Raw genomic sequence first — 19,007 nt, forward strand, 5'->3', positions numbered from 1 at the left:
ACTAATAAATGAATTAAGTAAAATGGCAGGATATAAAATCAACACCCATAAATCGAAGGCATTTCTGTATATAAGTAACAAATCCTCTGAAAAGGAAATGAGGATAAGTACCCCATTCACAATATTATCAAAAAAAAAAATACTTGGGAATTAACCTAACAAAAGAGGTGAACGATCTTTGCAATGAAAACTATAGAACCCTAAAGAAAGAAATAGAAGAAGACCTTAGAAATGAAAAGATACACCTTGCTCATGGAAAGGCAGAATTAATATTATTAAAATGACCATACTACCAAAAGCACTATACAGGTTCAATGCAATTCTGATCAAAATCCCAATGAAATTCCTCATAGAAATAGAAAAAGCAATCATGAAATTCATCTGGAAAAATAAGAGACCCAGAATAGCTAAAGCAATTCTAAGCAGGAAGAGTGAAACAGATGGTATCACTATACCAGACCTTAAACTATACTACAGAGCAATAGTAACAAAATCAGCATTTTGGAACTGGCACCAAAACAAGATAATAGACCAATTGTACACAATAGAGGACACAGAGACTAACCCACAGAATTACAACTACCTTATATTAGACAAAGGTGCCATAACCATGCAATGGAGAAAGGATAGCATCTTCAACAAATGGTGCTGGGAAAACTGGAAATCCATATGCAACAAAATGAAATTGAATCCCTGTCTCTCACCATGCACAAAAGTTAACTCAAAATGGATCAAGGATCTAGGGATTAAACCAGAGACTCTGCATCTAATAGAAGAAAAAGTAGGCCCTAATCTCTATCACATGGGGCTAGGCCCCAACTTCCTTAATAAGATGCCTATAGCACAAAAATTAAAACCAAGAATCAACAAATGGGATGAATTAAAACTAAAAAGTTGTTGGTTTTTTTTTCAGCAAAAGAAATATTATGTAAGGTGAATAAGGAGCCTACATACTGGAAACAAATTTTTACCCTTCATACATGAGCTAGAGCTCTAATCTCTAGAGTATATAAAGAGCTGGACAAGATAAGCACCAAAAAATCCCTAAATAATCCAATCAATAAATGGGCCAAGGACCTGAACAGATACTTCTCAGAAGAGGATATACAATCAGTCAACAAATATATGAAAAAATGCTCATCATCTCTAGCAATCAGAGAAATGTAAATCAAAACTACTCTAAGATTCCATCTTATTCCAGTAAGAGTGGCAGCCATTATGAAAACAAACAACAACAAGTGCTGGCAAGGATGCGGGGGAAAAAGGTACACTCATACACTGCTGGTGGGACTGCAAATTGGTGCAGCCAATTTGGAAAGCAGTATGGAGATTCCTTAGAAAACTAGGAATGGAACCACCATTTGACCCAGCTATTCCTATTCACACACTGTACCCAAAGGACCTAAAAACAGCATATTACATACAGGGACACAACCACATCAATGTTTATAGAAGCAAAATTCACAATAACTAAACAGTGGAGCCAACCTAGATGTCCTTCAGTGGATGAATGGATAAAAAAAAATATGGCATTTATGCACAATGGAATATTACTCAGCAATAATAAAGATTAAGATCATGAAATCTGCAGGGAAATGGGTGGCATTAGAGAAGATTATGCTAAGTGAAGTTACTCAATCCCAAAAAAACAAATGTGGAATGTCTTCTCTGATATAAGGGGGGTGGCTCCAAATGGATTTGGGAGGGAGAGCAAGGGAGGAAGATTACCTCTAGATAGGGAATAAGGGTGGGAGGGAAATGGAGGGAGAAGGGAAATAGCAAATTATTGTATAATGGTGCATTAAGAATTATATGCAAACATATGCAAAAAAATAAAAATAAAAAAGAGGTCTTAAAATGTCAAAAAGTTCTTAGAAGTAAATGAAACACTGATACAACATATTGAAATCTCTGGTACACTGTGAAGGCAGTACAAACGGGAAAGTTCATTGGATGAAGTTCATTCTGTAAAAGAAGAAAAAGTCAACAAATAAATGACATAACATTATATCTCAAAGCCCTAGAAAAAGAAGAACAAACCAACACCACAAGCAGTAGAAGATAGGAAATAATTAAATCAGAGCTAAAAATCAATGATTTTGAAACCAAAAAAAAATTGAAAAAAATTGACAAAACATAAAGTTGGTTCCTTGAAAAAATTGAATATGAACATAGGTAAAAAATATATAAATTCTTTATTTCTCTCATTTATTATTAGTTCTCATTGCTTAATCACTCTTGTACTCATTTTCTCAAATGTTGCATTTTCTATGATCCCTTAACTAGGTGATCTCTGAACGTCCTTTAGAATTTCAATATGCTATATTTTGACATTTGATTAATAGAATAAAATATTGTCTCTCCCTAAAGTTTCTTTGGAGAGTTGACAGCAAGAAACCAGATACCTTAGGATCCAATTCTCTGCTTTACAAGGGGGTCCCTCAGAATGAGCTTCTTGATGTAACTCTAAAAGTAAATCCTAAAAACCTTAGTAACAGTCAATAGGTTAATGATGGTTGAATTGATAATTTAGTATTGAAACAGTAAATTAGAACCAAACATCTTTATGTTTATTTTGAAATCCCAACAAAATTTCAATACACCTTCATATTGTTTATGATCAAAGAATCTTTATTTCAAGCATAGTTACCTTTCATATAGAATTTTCCAAAATTACCTAGATGCCTCCTGTTCCCTAGGTGTATTTTAAGTGTCACTGAGAGATAACACCTTTGTTTTATTATAATTACTCTGTATTCTGCATGGGGGAAAAATTACACAATCTTTGCCATGAAATTACACAATCTCTCTTTGCTGCCTTAAATAACCTTCATATCAAACCTAGTAATTACACTATTTGTTCCTTTCCACAGTTCTTGGTTCTATTTATTTTAGAGGACAAGTTCTAACAAGTACCTAGTCTTTCTTTGGCCCGGGGCTTCTTTAGTCTGTTGTTTGCTCTTTCTATTTGTTCACATAGGAATCATGTGTTCATTGTCCAATCTCTACTCATACACCATTTGTGATCTATGACTTTCACTTATATCTCCATTGGAGGTGGAGCTGTTTGTACTGAGATAACAAAACAATTTAAATGCAGTTTCATGGATGCAATAAGCTTTATCTGAAAAACCTACTTTGACCAATCTACTGAGTGTTTTAACTTCCTTGTTAGTTTCTTCTTGAATACAAGCATGACTAGTGCATTGCATTTAACCAGGATGTCTGTGAAAAGGATTTCAGTTCTGCTGTTACAGTTGAGTTGTCACTTTGGTACTTAAAGTTGTGTAAAAGAGCTAATTTCTTGAATTCAGCCATTGTATGAGTTTAAATATAATACTGAATGACCCCACCCAGAGGGGATACGAAGTGATATTTACAAAGACTTGATTTTTCATTTCTCTTGATGTCAACAGGAAAAAATGCATGAAATTTAAACATTTTCCTACATCTTCGAATAAAGATGAGCTGTATGATTTTTTCACATAATGAGTCAGTGCATTGATCTATAGTGTGCCAAGAGATTCATATTGGTAATATTTTCCTCTACTGCAAGAGTTACTTTTGAAATATTCAGGTGCAGTTTCAAAGAAGAAACTATGATTAAACTACAAGAATGTTAGATTGGGTTATGAGAGTCTTAATGTAATTAGTGGATTAATCAACTAATATGAATTAACTGGGTGGTATTCTAGGCTGGTAAGATTTGGCTGGAGGAGAAGATCAGTGGGGACATGCCTTTGGGATATACTTTTTGTTCCTGGTAAACAGAGCTCTTCTGTTTCTTATTACCATATCCTGAGCTGCTTTCTTCCACCATGCTCATCTGCCATGATGTTCTGCCTAAACTTGGACCCACAGCCATAGAGTCAGTCCATGGTCTGAGACCTCTGAAACTGAGTCACAATAAACTTTTCCACCCTAATTGTTCCTGACGGATATTTTTATCACAGAGATTATGAAGCAAACTAAAATTTAAAGTATGCCACAAAGAGTTTGCTTCTAACCCACAAGATTTATACCTCCTCCCAAATGAGAATGGAAAGAGGAAATAAAAATGAGTAAAGAAGCAATCCTTAATGGGGAAGTTTCCCCTATCCATAAAATAAAATAGGTACTAATTTTCTACTGCATATAACATATGCATATTGCATATTTATGAATTACTGGAACTAGAATAGTTTTCTATCATATATTGTTTTCTTGTAACACCTATGCTAATTATTAGCTGGGAAACTGAAGATACTTTTAACATTCACACAGTAAGTAAAAAATAAATGTCTATAAAAGATGCTCCAGTTTATGAGGATTGCTTGGGAATTCTAATATCATTCTCTTATTTAGAACTGGGCATGAAATGGTTTGGCAATAGTAAACCACATTAATCTCTGCTATGAATGCTTTGTAGTAAATTGTGGAAGAATAAATAATCAATGAAACAAAATTCAGTACAATTACAATTTTCAATTTTTTTGCAACTGCCATAAAGAATTTCCAAGCCTAGCAATAGTGATAATAATCAGAATTCTTGTTGAAAATTCCACTTGAAATTTTTCCTGGAAGTCATGCTTAATAATTTGTAATTTTCAAAAAAAGTATACGTGTAATTGCTAAACAGAAATGATTTCTCACAAAGAATTAATTACATGGTTTTTTTGAAAATAAAAAAATGTGAAACTTAAAATAATAATTTTTGAAATAAATGAATATAAGTAAACTCACTTAAGAAGTAAAAAGATTAATATTAAACTTGGAAGATAAGAGCTAGTATAGTACACATATTATAAATAAAGATGTGAACTCAGTAATCTGTTACTCATTTTTATAATAAAATTATAACTGCAGAACAATTTCTTATCTTTCTTTATTTTTTGAATATTTTTAGTTATAGATGGACCTTTATTTTATTCATTTATTTTTATGTGGTCCTGAGGATTGTACCCAGTGCCTCATGTGCTCTAGGCAAGCATTCTACCACTGAGCTAAAACTTCAGCCCTAGAACAATTTCTTAAATACTTGATTATCATTTTTTCCTCTTTTATAAAAAGTCACTCAGTATGTGAAAAATAAATAAATTACATTTTCTGGATAGAATATGAAGATAAGTAATGAAAACATAAATACTTTATTTGTCTCATTTCTTACTCATTCCCCTTATCACTCTTTTCCTCATTTCCTCAAATGTTGCATTTTAATGATCACCTAATCTCTGAACCTCCTTAGAATTTCAAAATGCCATAATTTCACCTTTGAATAATAGAATAAGATATTGTCTCTCTCTAAAGTTTATTTAGAGATTTGAAAGCAGGAAACCAGATAACTTAGGATCCATTCTCAGACATACAAGGGGGGTCCCTCAGAATGAACTTCTTTGTAAATCTCTGGAAGTAAATCCTAAAAACCTTAGTAACAATCAGTAAGTACAATAATAGTTCAATAGGTAACAATCTGAATAATAATTTATTATTTAAACACTAAAAAATTAGAGCCAAACTTCTTTATGTTTATTCTGAAGCCCTAACAAAATTTCATTACACCTGAATATACTTTATGATCAAAGAATCTTTATTTCAAGCATAGTTACCTTTCATATAGAATTTTCAAAAATTACCTAGATTCTGTCCCTGTTCCCTAGGGGTATTTAAATGCCACTGAGAGATAACACCCTTGTTTTATTATGAATGTATGTGTATTTTTCATAGGGGAGAATTATTCAATCTTTGTCATGAAGTGATAACACACTTCCTCTGATTCCAACACCTCTGTTTGCTGCCTTGAGTAACTTTCATATCAGACCTAGTGATTTCACTATTTTTTTCTTTTCCACATTTTTTTGTACTTTTTATTTTTTAACGAGTTCTAAGAGTTCTAATAACTGCATAGTCTTTCTTTGGCTCATGGCTTCTTTTGTTTGTTGTTTGCTCTTTCTATTTGTTCACCTAAGAATCACATGTCCATTGTCCAATCTCTACTCATACATCATTTCTGACAGGTGATCTTCCCTTATACCTCCATTGGAGGTGGTGCTGTTTGCACTGAGATTTAAAAACAATTTAAATGCAGTTTCATGGATGCAATAATCTTTATCTAGAAAACACTGACCCTTTTAGTGCTTCATATAATGCCATTAGCATTTTATGAGTAAGACTATTTAAATTAAAGCTTTTATAACTCACAGTAGCGCTAATGGAATTTATGAGGCCACCAATAGGGAAATTCCTTTAGTGGGTTCCTTTGTTTGGGGAACAACATGTTAACATTACTCACATGAAGGTCAAAGAAGCAACTGTTAGTCTGGAGATCCAAATAAAGCCAAGCACAGATCTGTTCAATGCACTCAAGACAGTCATGCACAATCCTTCATGGGTATAACTGTATTTTTTTTAACTACATTGTATTTATAGATTAATTCTCACCTGAAGGCCAAGGTGGCTCCATTGAGTTTGAATATGAGTCTAATGATGAGAACTGATTTACTTAATATTAGATGAAAACCATTAATATTGTGTTACAATGTCTTTTTCAGTGTTTGGTCAGAGTTTTAAGAATAGTGCAAATTTTTTAATAACCAATAAGAGAAATGAGAGGAGTCATTGAAAGTAGCAATGAAGGATTATAAGGAAGCATTAGGAAAACTTTGAATGTTATAACAGTACAAATGTTCAGTATGGTTATAACATTCAGCATGATGTGGAATGTATAGAAAGTAAAAAACATACTATACTGAAATAAATTAACATACTTATTATCTCAAAAAATCATTTTGTTCTTTAAACTATTCTACAATAGTTTACTTTTATAAAACCAGTAAGATAGAATTAATCTTCAGTTCCAATTACATTTAATTCATCCCAAATTTGTTGTGCTTATATTTTCAGTGCAACATTGATAAATGGTAAATGACTAGGGTTTTCAAATTTTCTCAGTTAAAACCATTTAAAAAAAGATGATATTGCTTATACAGGTGAGGTGCATTTTTACTGCTTATGGTCATGGTTGTTTTTGTTTCATTTGAAGGAACTGTGAAATCAAAAATCAATTGCCTTATATGACATAGGTTGGAATGTTTCTGTGTAATAGACATAATTTCTGAGTGAGAAAATTTGGTCTCCAAAGTATTTCAATAGGTATATTAATCTTTTATACTATTGTCATTATAATCTTAATATTATTACTATTCTGTATACATTTCCCCCTTTCAAAATGACTTTAAATGAAAATAAAGGATGGTTGGTGGTGTAAGTTTTCTCCCATTACTGTAACAAAATATCTGATATGAGCAAGCTGTCAGAAGGCAAGTTTTATTTTAGCTCACAACTTCAGAGGTCTAGTCCATGGTCTACTGTTCCTGTTGCTTTTGGACTTTGGCAAATGTTCCAGGTTCCTGGCATCTCCAGCTTCCTGAGGTTTCCACTGAAGCTTCAGCTTCATTCTCAAGGCTTCGTATATTGCCATGTAAATGGATGCTTGCAGGACCTTCAATACTGCCACTTACTACCTAGCCTCCCAGGGTTTTCATTAACAACTCTGTGAAAACCTCCATGAGCATATAACTCTTACATTCTGTGTACACACAACCAGCATCACGTGGATGATGATAAGATCTACCACATGTGTGAACTGTATCAAGCCTGGTTGGACCATAGCTACAGTGGCCTCAGAATTCTGTGATGGGCTAAACACAGAGGAGGAAATGCAGCACATTATGACAGGGTTTATGTGATAGACACAGAGAAAGAAATCCTGCAGGGAAACTTGCCAAGTGACCTTATGCAAGCAGGGAATCCCAGGGCTCTCTTCTCAAATGAAAGTCTTAGAAATGAAATTTCCTACTTTTACATCTTTGAGCTTCTGATGAGTGGGGTTTTGCTTATCCCTGAGATGTCTATAAGGTACATCTTTCCTGTTTTCCCAGTGAGAAGTAATTGTTTTCTTTTTCATGAAGTTCATCTCATTAGCCTCTGAACCCTCTTTGGCAATGCCTTCAAAGCTCTTGCTTTACCACCAAAATGTGAATCTTTAAAATCTTTCTGATCTCTTTTTTGCCACTGATTCTCACTTTGAATCTGGCTTAAAGCATGCAGAAATCCCCAGGCCAGAGCCTGACTGCTTTGTCTTCTCAAAATTTTCTCTAAAACGTTAACTATTCTATCAACTTCAAATAAGCTCTCACAGTCTCAGGGTATGGAAAACATGAAGTTTTGTTTTGTTTTTGTCATGATATAAAATGGAAATCCTCTAGTCCATTTCCCAATAAATTCATGATGTCTATCTGAAACCTCATGGTCATCTCCTCTACTGTCCACATTTCTGTCAGCATTTTGGTCCTCTGGGTTCTACAAGAGTCACCTATTTCACTACACTGATAGTATCCTATGGTTATTCTAGTCTGCTCTTCCAAACTCCTTCTACAAACCAATTTCCTAAGAATTGTCCAAATCTTCTCAGGAAAGTATCTGATACAAAAAACTTCCAAAGAGGAAGTTTTATTTTGGTTCATGTTTTCAGAGGTTTACAGTACATTGTAGTTGGCTCCATTGCTTTGGGTCTCTGGCAAGGTGGTACATCATGGCTGGTAGATCTAAGCTGCTCACATCAGGATGACCTGGAAACAAAAAAGGGAGAGAGAGACAGGTGGAGGACCCAAAATCTGCTTCAGATTCTTCTCCACAATGACCTAACTTCCTCTCCCTTCATAAGGGCTCCTTCACTTCCCAATAGCACCATAGGATAGTGTCCAAATCTTTAGTAATATGCTTTTGGGGGATGCTTATCCAAAATATAACAGGAGTGTATTGATAATAATAATACAAAGGAAACTGTGTTTTAAAAGTAATGTTGTTTTAATTCTTGTATGGCTATTGCTCATCTTAATGAATACTGTGTCAAGAATATTTTCTGTCTAATTTTTTTGAAAAAGAATATGTCTTTTATATAATTTTTAATGTAAAAATATGTCTTTCTCAGACAGATGTCTTTCCACATGTTTAAATTTATCTTAATCAGCTGACACATGTTGAATGCATATGACACCCATGTACTAGTTCTATGAATTAATTATGTAACTTTATAATTATAACTTTTCCCCATTATATTAGAAATGTATCAAAATTAGTGTACTTCTCTGGAAATAGTTCTTAAATGCTTTTATTAAACAGAAAGAGAAGCTGCCTTCATAGCTAATGCTACCTTGTAATGCTTTAGCTGTCTGGGGTTTAGATGGCAAGACATTTCCCTATATGTATGTTTCTTTCTGACCCATTAGCCATAATCATTTTAACACTAGATACAAATGCAAGTACAATGCCCCAATGGAAAATATTGACCACTTCTCAAAATCTAAAATCTTCATACTGAGAAGAAAACAACAAGGATAGCAAACAGTTATTGAGAAGCTACCAAATAATATGAACAATTCAAAGGATTCTAAGGATCACTATAATATTGCTTTGATAATCCATGAAGAAAGCTACTTTTCGTAGACCTTGCTTTTTACAGTGAACACCTAGAAACAGAGAATTTTATAAAAGGGACAAGTGTAAGAGTTAGAGCCAGGATTCAATCTGCTTTTATTGTTTTAATCACTAATCCATCCATAAAATTTCAATACATCTTCAGATCAATACCATGTCTTTATCATGTTTCAAACGGGTATCTGAAAGAAGGCATGGACTTGGTTTCTATCTCTAAATTGTGATTTTCTTAGGATACATGTACTCATAATCCATTAATATTTGTTTACTAGATAATTTAAGCATTGCACTCTCAAATGATAGATTTGTTCTTCTGGCTTATTTTGCCTTTGAAATTTAATAATTCCAGTCTATAAATTGGAGCTTGAGCTCTGAACTTGAGCTCTACATTCCTAGCTTTTCTCTTCGTTTGTTTAAATCCTATGGATTCAAGTTGTTCTGGCCTGTGAACTAAGATGTTTGTAACGATCACTGAAAAAAATAATGTATTTCCTTTCCACATTTTGTGCACTCATTTTCCATATACACAAACCATTTCATCTCTATTTTTTCTAGTCTATGCTATCTATTTCTACTTGATTTTCCTTTAGCTATAAAGAGAAGGCTATATGGTTATCAGCCATTCATAATGACCAGTCTGTGAAACCCCTGGACTGATCAAGTTTGTCATGACCCACAAAAGAGTCAAATACCTGTGGCCAGCTTCTGATAACCTAACCTGGTTCCAGTACTACTCTCTGGATGTGATTGGGTCTTCATGGCTTGTGTGGCAACTGTGAGTTTTCTTGTCATAAAATGTCTATTATCAAGAGTTTGTGAAGCCTGGCGCAGTTGTGCACAACTGTAATCCCAGTGGCTTGAGAGGCTGAGACAGGAGGATTGAGAGTTTGAAGCCAAGTTCTGCAAAAAGTGGGCACAAATTATTAAGCATGAGTTCCAGGAAAAATTTATTGAGAATTTTTTACATCAAAGTTCATTAGGGATATTGGTCTTAATTTTTTTTCCTTGATGTGTCTCTGCCTGGTTTTGGTATCAGGATTATAGTAGCTTCATAAAATGAGTTTGGGAGGGTTTCTTTCTTTTCAATTTCATGGAATAATTTAAGGAGTATTGTTATTAATTCTTCTTTGTATGTCTTCTAGAACTCAGCTATGAATAAGTCTGGTCCTGGCCTTTTCTTCATTAGTGGGCTTTTGATGGTGTCTTCTGTTTCCTTGCTTGAAATTTATCTGTTTAAATTGTGAAGGTCCTCACTTAAGAAAGAAATAGGGTTAATCATATGCCTCTAGAAAGAAAAATAAAAGTCTTAAAAACAGGATTACAATGCTAAGAGAATAACCACTGGAGATCATAAAAAGTATCCCAGAGCCACTGAAATAAGAGTGAGAGATGAATGGTGTACAGAAGTAATCTAAGGTGCAGGGGGGAAAGAAGACACAGTTAGAAAGAGGAAATGGAAGGTGATCCTCAGGGATATACAAAATTACATATAAGAGGAAAGGAGGGGTAAGACAAGATAATACAAGTGGAAGAAATGATTTACAGTAGAGGGGGTAGAGAGAGAAAAGGGGAGGGGGGGATAGTAGAGAATAGGATAGACAGCAGAATACATCAGTCACTAGAATGGCAATATGTAAATCAATGGAAGGGTAACTGATGTGATACAACAATCTGTATATGAGGTAAAATTGGGAGTTCATAACCCACTTGAATCAAACTGTGAAATATGATATATTAAGAACTTTGTAATGTTTGAATGACCAACAATAAAAAAAAAAAAAGAAAGAGGAAAAAAGCCAGGAGATACTGTAAAAGCAATTCCAAACAACTGCATCTTTAATAGCAGGAAGCCAAATCCAGGCCTATTTTGCTGGAAAAGTAATTTGTAATCAGAAAATAGACAAGAATTTGAAAAATCTTAAAAGGCACTGGGATTCAAAGAAGACTAGAGCTTAGCAGATATATAATCAGAATTCCTTTTAAAAAACAGAGAGCCTTCAGGATACAACCATTGGATTGGATAGCAGAGGGGCAAAGCTGTGGAAATGGAGAGTATTATAAAGTTTTCTAAGAGTTCAGGCAACAGGTGAAAATCCTAAAGTAGGATTTTCATAGAGACTACTACACTCATGTCCATTATATGAATACTGACCTCATAGTGAGTTTTGTGGGGGGAAAAAGATTCCTAATAACTTTGACATTAATACTGAGATAAGAAAGAAATATATTTAAGAGGTCCAATATGAAGTTTTGTTATCATGATATTGTATGCAGGTACACAGACATGAAATTTCTCTCTCTCATTTACTCCTTTCCTCGAAGAATCCCTCAGTTATTGTACACATTGAAGATGATTCAGGAAGGAGTTTTAATTTCTAACAGAACTAGCACAAAAACGTTAAGCAGGTATATAAAATAGACTAAATTTCCTCTTGCATTTTAGGCTACCCATGGAATCTCACCCTCTTTACTCACCCTAAATACAGAATAGGGGTCTTCAGTGTGCCTGTTCAAATCCACACCCAGCCATACAGATTAGGAGAAAGAAAAAAATCAGCCTGCCCTTTTGGATTGGACTCTCCTAATGTCTAAATTGGAAAGACGTAAGAGAATGGTGGAGATGGGTTTCTATCTTTGTGGTGAATCTAGTGCATTTTAAAATGTGCTCATTATGGTTTAGATGTGAGGTGTCCTCCCAAAGCTCACGTGTTAGACAATATAAGAGTTTTCAGAGGTTAAATGATTGGATTATGGGAGTCTTAATATGATCAGTGGAGTAACACACTAATATGAATTAACTGGGTGGTAACTCTAGGCAGGTAGGACATGGCTGGAAGGGGTAGGTCACTGAGGGTGGGCCTTTGGGATTTATATTTTGTTCTTGGTAAGCAGAGTTATTATTCCTGGGACCATATCCTGAGCTGCTTTCCATTCTATGCCCTTCTTCCATGATGTTGTGCCTAACTTTAGACCCATAGCTATAAAATCTGCTGCCTATGGACTGAGGACTCTGAAACTGAGTCACAATAGCCTTTTCCTCCCTAGTTATTCCTGTAAAGTCTTTTTATCACAGAGATGTGAAAGCTGACTAAAATTTATAGTATGCAACAAGGACTTTGCTTCTAACCCACAAGATTATTACCTCCTCCCAATCAAGGAAGGAAAGGGGAAATAGAAAGGAGTCAAACAGAAGTAATCTTTAAATGGGAAGATTCCTGTATTCATAAAATATGACTAATTTTCCACTTCATATAACTATATTTTTGAGTACGTATGTACTACTGCAACTAGAATAGTTTCCTATCAGATAGTTTTCTTGTAATCACTTATGCTAATTATTAGCTCATAACTTGAAGATATTTTTATCATTCATACAATAAGTAGAAATAAATTGCATAATAAATGTTACTCCACTTTATCAAAATGGCTTGAGAATTCCATAATCAATATCTTTTTTTTTGTAACTGGGCAGGAAATGGTTTGGCAACAGTATACCATATTAATCTGTGCTATAAAGGCACAGATTAATTTAGTAATTTATATAGTAATTTATAGTAATTTAGTAAACTTATTAATTTAGTAATTTATTAATTTAGTAATTTATGGAAGAGGAAATAGTTGATGGAACAAAGTTCAGTACCATTAAAATTTTTTCTTTTCTTCTTTTCTTTTTCTTTTTTTAATCTTTTTTTTTTGCAAGCATAAAGAATTTCCAAGACTAGAAATAGTAATAACAATAATCTAAACTCTTTTTGAAAATGCCACTTGAAATTTTCCATGGAAAAAGTGTTAATAACTTGTAATTTACCAAAAAAGATATGTGTAATTGCTAAGTAAAATAGATTTCTCACAAAGAATTGATTACATAAACTTTTTTGTATATCAAAAAATGTGACACTTAAAACAATAATTTGTAGAATTAATGAATATAAGTAAACTCATTTTATTTAAAAAGTGAAAATATTAATATTAAACTTGGAAGATAGGAGCAAGTATAGTAAACATATACAATATAAAGGTGCAAACTATTAATAATTGTTACTTTTTTGCAATAAAATTATAATTGCCAAACAATTTCTTAAACCCTTGAATTTATTATTTATTTTCTCTTTTTCCCCAATCACTCTGTGTGAAAAATATCTTGCATTTTACCTGATTGAATGGGGAAATAAGTAAAGAATTCATGAATGCTTTATTTTTCTCTGTTTTTTACTAGTTCTCCTTACGTAATCACTCTTGTCTTCATTTCCTCATATGTTGCATGTTTAATAATCATGTAAGTATATGATCTCTGAAAACATTTTAGAATTCCAAACTGCTTTAATTTAACATTTGGCTAATAGAATAAGGTCTCTCCCTAAACTTTCTTTGAAGACAGTAGGAAACCAGATACCTTAGGGTACAGTTCTCAGATATACCATGAGGATCCCTCAGAATGAGCTACTTGCTGAACCTTTGGAAATAAATCCTGAAAATCTTCGTAACAGTCAATAAGGTTGATAATGATTCAATAAGTAGTAATCTGACTAATAATTTATTATTAAAACACTAAATTTTGGAACCAAACTTTTTTATGTTTATTTTATACTCCTAAGGAAATTTCATTACACCTTCATTATTTTTTATGGTCAAAGAATCTTTATTTCAAGCATAGTTACCTTTTACACAGAATTTTCCAAAATTATCTGGATTGTCTTTCTGTACCATAGAGTTATTTCATGTGCCACTGAGTATAACACCTTTGTTTTATTATGAATGACTGTGTTTTCCATGGGGAAAATATAACAGAATCTTTATCATGAAGTGATAACACACTTCCTCTTATCTCAAGGCCTCTCTCTTTGTTGCCTTGAATAACCTTCATATCAGACCTAGTGATTACACTATTTTTTTTTCTTTCCACATTTTTTGCACTCTTTATTTTAGAGAACAAGTTCTAACAACTACATAGTCTTTCTTTGGCCTATGACTTCTTTAGTCTGTTTTCTACTCTATTTGTTGCCCTATTAATCATGGGTTCATTGTCCAATCTCCAGTCTGTGTAACATGTGCCTTCATGTACATCTCCATTGGAGTTGGTGCTGTCTGCACTGAGATGTTAAAAATATTTAAACGCAGTTTCATGGATGCAATAATATTTATCTAGACAACACTGTCCCTTTTAGTGTCTCATATTATGCAATTCTCATTTTATGTTTAAGAGTTATTTAAATTAAAGAGATTCAAATAAATCTAAGCACAGATTTGTTGAATGCCCTCAAGATCCAGTTACGAACAATCAATCCTTCATGGGTGTAACTGTGTTTTTTAACTCCATTATATTTATAGATTAATTCTCACATAGATGCCAAGGGGGCTGCAGTGAATTTGAATGTGAATCTAAGGATGAGAACATATTTACTTAATAGTAGATGAAAACCATCAGTATTGTGTTACCTGTCTTTTTCAGTGGTTTGTCAAAGGATTAAGTACAATGTAAAATTTTTTAATAACCAATAAAGAGAATTAAGAGGAATCATTGAAAGTGGTAACAGAATGATTACAATGAAGCATTAGGAAAACTTTGAAACACAAAAACATGAATGTTATAAAAGTATTAATGTTCAATATGGTTATAACATTCAGCATGAGAACTCATCATTTTTTTGGAAATTTTATGTGTATATTTAAGTATACAACATGAAGCTGTGGGATACATATAGAAAGTAAAAAACTTACTATAGTGAAGTAAATTAACATATTTATAATCTCATTTAAAATGTGTTCACTTTTAAAACTTTTCTAAAATGGTTTATTTTCAATAAATCATTATGATATAATCAATCTCCTTTTCCCATTACATTTAAATCTTCCCAAATTTGTTATGCTAATATTTTCAGCCCAGCAGTGATAAATAGTAAGTGATTCTTGTTTCCAAATTTGCTTAGTTAAAATCATTGGAGAAAAAAAGGCTACTATTTATACATGTGGGTATATTTTTAGTGTTTATGATTGTGGTTGTTTTTGTTTCATTTCAAAGAATTGTAAAATCAAAAAATAATTGCCACATATGAGATAGGTTGGAATGTTTCTGTATAATAGACAAAACTTCCGAGTGAGAAACATTTGGTCCCCAAATTATTTTAGAGATTATTTTAGGTAACAATTTCAGAGGTCTAGTCCATAGTGAAATGTTAATTTGTTATGCTACTATATTACAATCTTAATATTATTAATATTCTGCATATAATTCCCCCTATCATAAAGTCTATAGATGAAAATAAAGCTTTTGAGGGGGAAGTAATGTTAGAGTGCTTTCCATTACTGTAACAAAATACCTGAGATAAACAAGGTTTAAGAAGGATAGATTTATTTTAGCTAACAATTTCAGAGGTGTATTCCATGACCAATTGTTCCTGTTGCTTTTGTACCTGTGGCAATGTAGCACATTATGACAGGCTTTATATGGCAGACAAAAAAAAAAAAAAAAGTCATTCACCCTATGGTAGCCAAGAAGCAAAAAGAGAGAAGGAAGAAGTGTAAGATCCCACTATTCACCAGAAGGTGTCACCTGAAGTGACCTAGGTTTATTCCATTAGGCTTTACTTCTTAAAGTCTGTTCCACCTCCCACATGCACCAGTCTGACAACTAGAGTTTTTAACATTGTACCTTGGGGGACATTTAGCCAAACCATAGAATTACTTTCTAGGTCCCCAAAGGCTCATTTTCATCTCATTATGAATGATGTATCTAGTCCTAATCCAAGAGTCCCCAAACAATTAATTAATTCACAATTGCACAAAAGTCCAATTCCAATGTCTCTTCTAAGATTCAAAGCGAATTTATCTGTGTGCCCTTATAGAACTTAAAAACAGAAATAAATAAATTATTTACACACTTTCAAGATACCATGGTACAGGGTAAACCTTCCCACCAAAAAGGAATTTTTTTTAATAGAAAATAAAATGCATGAGGAAAAAAGCAAGACAATAATTCAGCAAGGCAAACATTAAATCCTTAATCATCATATCCATTATCTGGGACACATGGTGGCAGAATGTGAGCATCTTAGGTCATGGGCAGCCCTGTCCCTGTGAACTTGATGGATGCAACCTACATGGTCACACTTTTCTGGCTCTGCTCCTGCCCTGCAGTTTCCCTTTGCAAATGTTCCAGGTTCCTGGCATCTCCAGCTTGCTGGGGTCTCTCTCCATTGCAGCATCAGTTTCATTCTGACAGCTTCGCATATTGCATGTAAATGGATGCTTGCAGGACCTTCAATACTGCCACTTACAACCTAGCCTCCCAGGATTTTCACTGAAGTCTCTGTGAAAACCTCCATGAGCATACAACTCTTACATTCTGTGTACACACAACCAGCATCATGTGGACGATGATAAGATCTACTGCATGTGTGAGTTGTTTCAAGCCTGATTGAACTATGGTCATAGTGGCCTCAGAATTCTTTGATGAGCTAAACACAGAAAAGGAAATCCAGCAGGAAAAAGTGACCCTGTACAAACAGGTATCCCAGGGATCTCTTCTCAAGTGAAAGTCTTAGAAATGAAAAGTAATACTTTCTGTGAATCCTGTGATGAGTGGGGTCTTGCTGATTCCTGAGATGCCCTCAAAGCACATCTTTCCTATTTTCCCAGTTAAAAGTATTTGGTTTTGCTTTTTATTTTATTTTTTTTAATGCAGTTTGTCTCATTAGCATCTTAATCCTCTTTGGTAATACCTTTAGAAACTCTTCTTTTCTCATCAAAATGTGAATTTTTAAAATCTTTCTGTTTTCTTTTTTGCTACTGATTCTCACCTTAAATATGGTTTAAAGCATCTGGAAATTCCATGTCAGAGCCTAAATGCTTTGCTTTCTTGAAATTTTCTCTACCAGATTAACTATTCCATCAGCTTTAGATAGGCTCTCACTGCCTCAGGGTATGGACAAAACAAAGTTTTGTTTTATTTTGTTTGTTTCTTTCATGATACAAAATGGAAATCCTTTAGTCTATTTCCCAATAAACCCATTAATTCCATCTGAAACCTCGTGGGCATATCCTTTACTGTCCGCATGTCTATCAGCATTTTGGTCTTATGGGTTCTTACCAGAACCACCCATTACATTACACTACACTTATAGTATTCTAGGGTTTTACTAGCCTGCCTCTCCAAACTCCTTCCCCAAACCAAGTCCAAAGATTTATCTAAATCGTCTCAGGAATTGTCGCAGCAATGTTCAAACTTTCTATCAGTTTTTTCCTATTCTTCAGTTTTCTCTTACTGTAATAAAATATATTAGGCAAACAACTTGTAAGAATGAAAGTTTTATTTTGGTTCATGGTTTAAGAAGTTTACAGTACATGGTGGTTGGCTACATTGCTTTTGAGTCTATGTGGTACATCATGGCAGATGGACCAAAGCTGCTCACATCACAATGGACAGGAAAAAGAAAGAGAGAAATCGGTGGGAGTCCCAAAGTCTGCTTCAAGGGAATCCCCACAATAATCTAACTTCCTCTCCCTTCTTAAAGGCTCCTTCATTTCACAATACTACCATAGGTTGGTGTCCAAATCTTTAGCAATGTGCTTTTGGGGAATGCTTATTCAAAATATAGCAGGAGTATATTGATAGTTAAAACACAGGAGACAATTATATTTTAAAAGCAATGCTGTTTTAATTTTAGTACAGCTATTATTCATCCTAAAGAATATTGTGTCAAGAATATATTCTGTTTATTTTATTTTGAAAAAGAATATATCTTTCATATGCTGTTTTAATGTAAAAATATATATTTCTCAGATGTCTTAGCTGACATATTGAATGCATATAATATGGTACCAATTATTAGTTCTATGAATATATTATGTAACTTCACCATTATAGCTTTTCCCTACCATATTAGAAATGTATCAAAATTAGTATACTTCTTTGTAAAACAGTCCTCACACTCTTTTTAATGAAAAGGAAAAGAAGTCCCCTCCATAGCTAGTGCTACTATGTCACACTTTAGCAGTTTGGAGTTTAGATTGACAAGCCATTTCCCTATTTTCACCCTTCTTTCTTACCCATTAGTAATAAGTATTTCAACACTAGAAACAAATTGTACTTATGTACAATGCCTCAATGGAAGATATTGAGCTCTCTCAGAATCTAATATTATAATATTGAGAAGGAAAACAACAACAATGATAGCCAGCATTTATTGAGAAGCTACTAAATAATATAAACAACTCAAAATATTCTAAGAATTAATATAATATTGCTCATGATGATCAGAAAAGAAAGCCACTCTTCCTAGACATTGTATTAAATAATGAACAACTAGAAACAAAGAATTTTATAAAAGGACAAGAAGTGTCAGAGTCAGGATTGAATCTGTTTTTGTTGTTTTAATCACTAATCCATGCATAAAATTTCAATACCAGTTTCAGATCAATACCATCTCTTTATCATCTTTCAGACACATATCTGAAAGTAGCCATGGACTTGCCTCCTATCTCCAAATTGTGATGCTCTTTGGAACCCTGTACACATAGTCCATTAATAATTGTTT

General features: G+C 33.4%; 1 long non-coding RNA gene across 1 annotated transcript in view; it reads right to left on the bottom strand.

The window, feature by feature from the left end:
- Positions 1–7,570: 7,570 nt before the first annotated feature.
- Positions 7,571–19,007, bottom strand: part of LOC144366701 (uncharacterized) — a 62,114-nt gene continuing 50,677 nt past the window's right edge. Inside the window, exon 3 of the long non-coding RNA XR_013425802.1 lies at positions 7,571–8,606. This is a non-coding gene — a long non-coding RNA (uncharacterized LOC144366701). The remainder of the gene's footprint in view (positions 8,607–19,007) is intronic.

This window comes from Ictidomys tridecemlineatus, chromosome 9 (assembly GCF_052094955.1).
Source record: "Ictidomys tridecemlineatus isolate mIctTri1 chromosome 9, mIctTri1.hap1, whole genome shotgun sequence".
NCBI lineage: Eukaryota > Metazoa > Chordata > Mammalia > Rodentia > Sciuridae > Ictidomys > Ictidomys tridecemlineatus.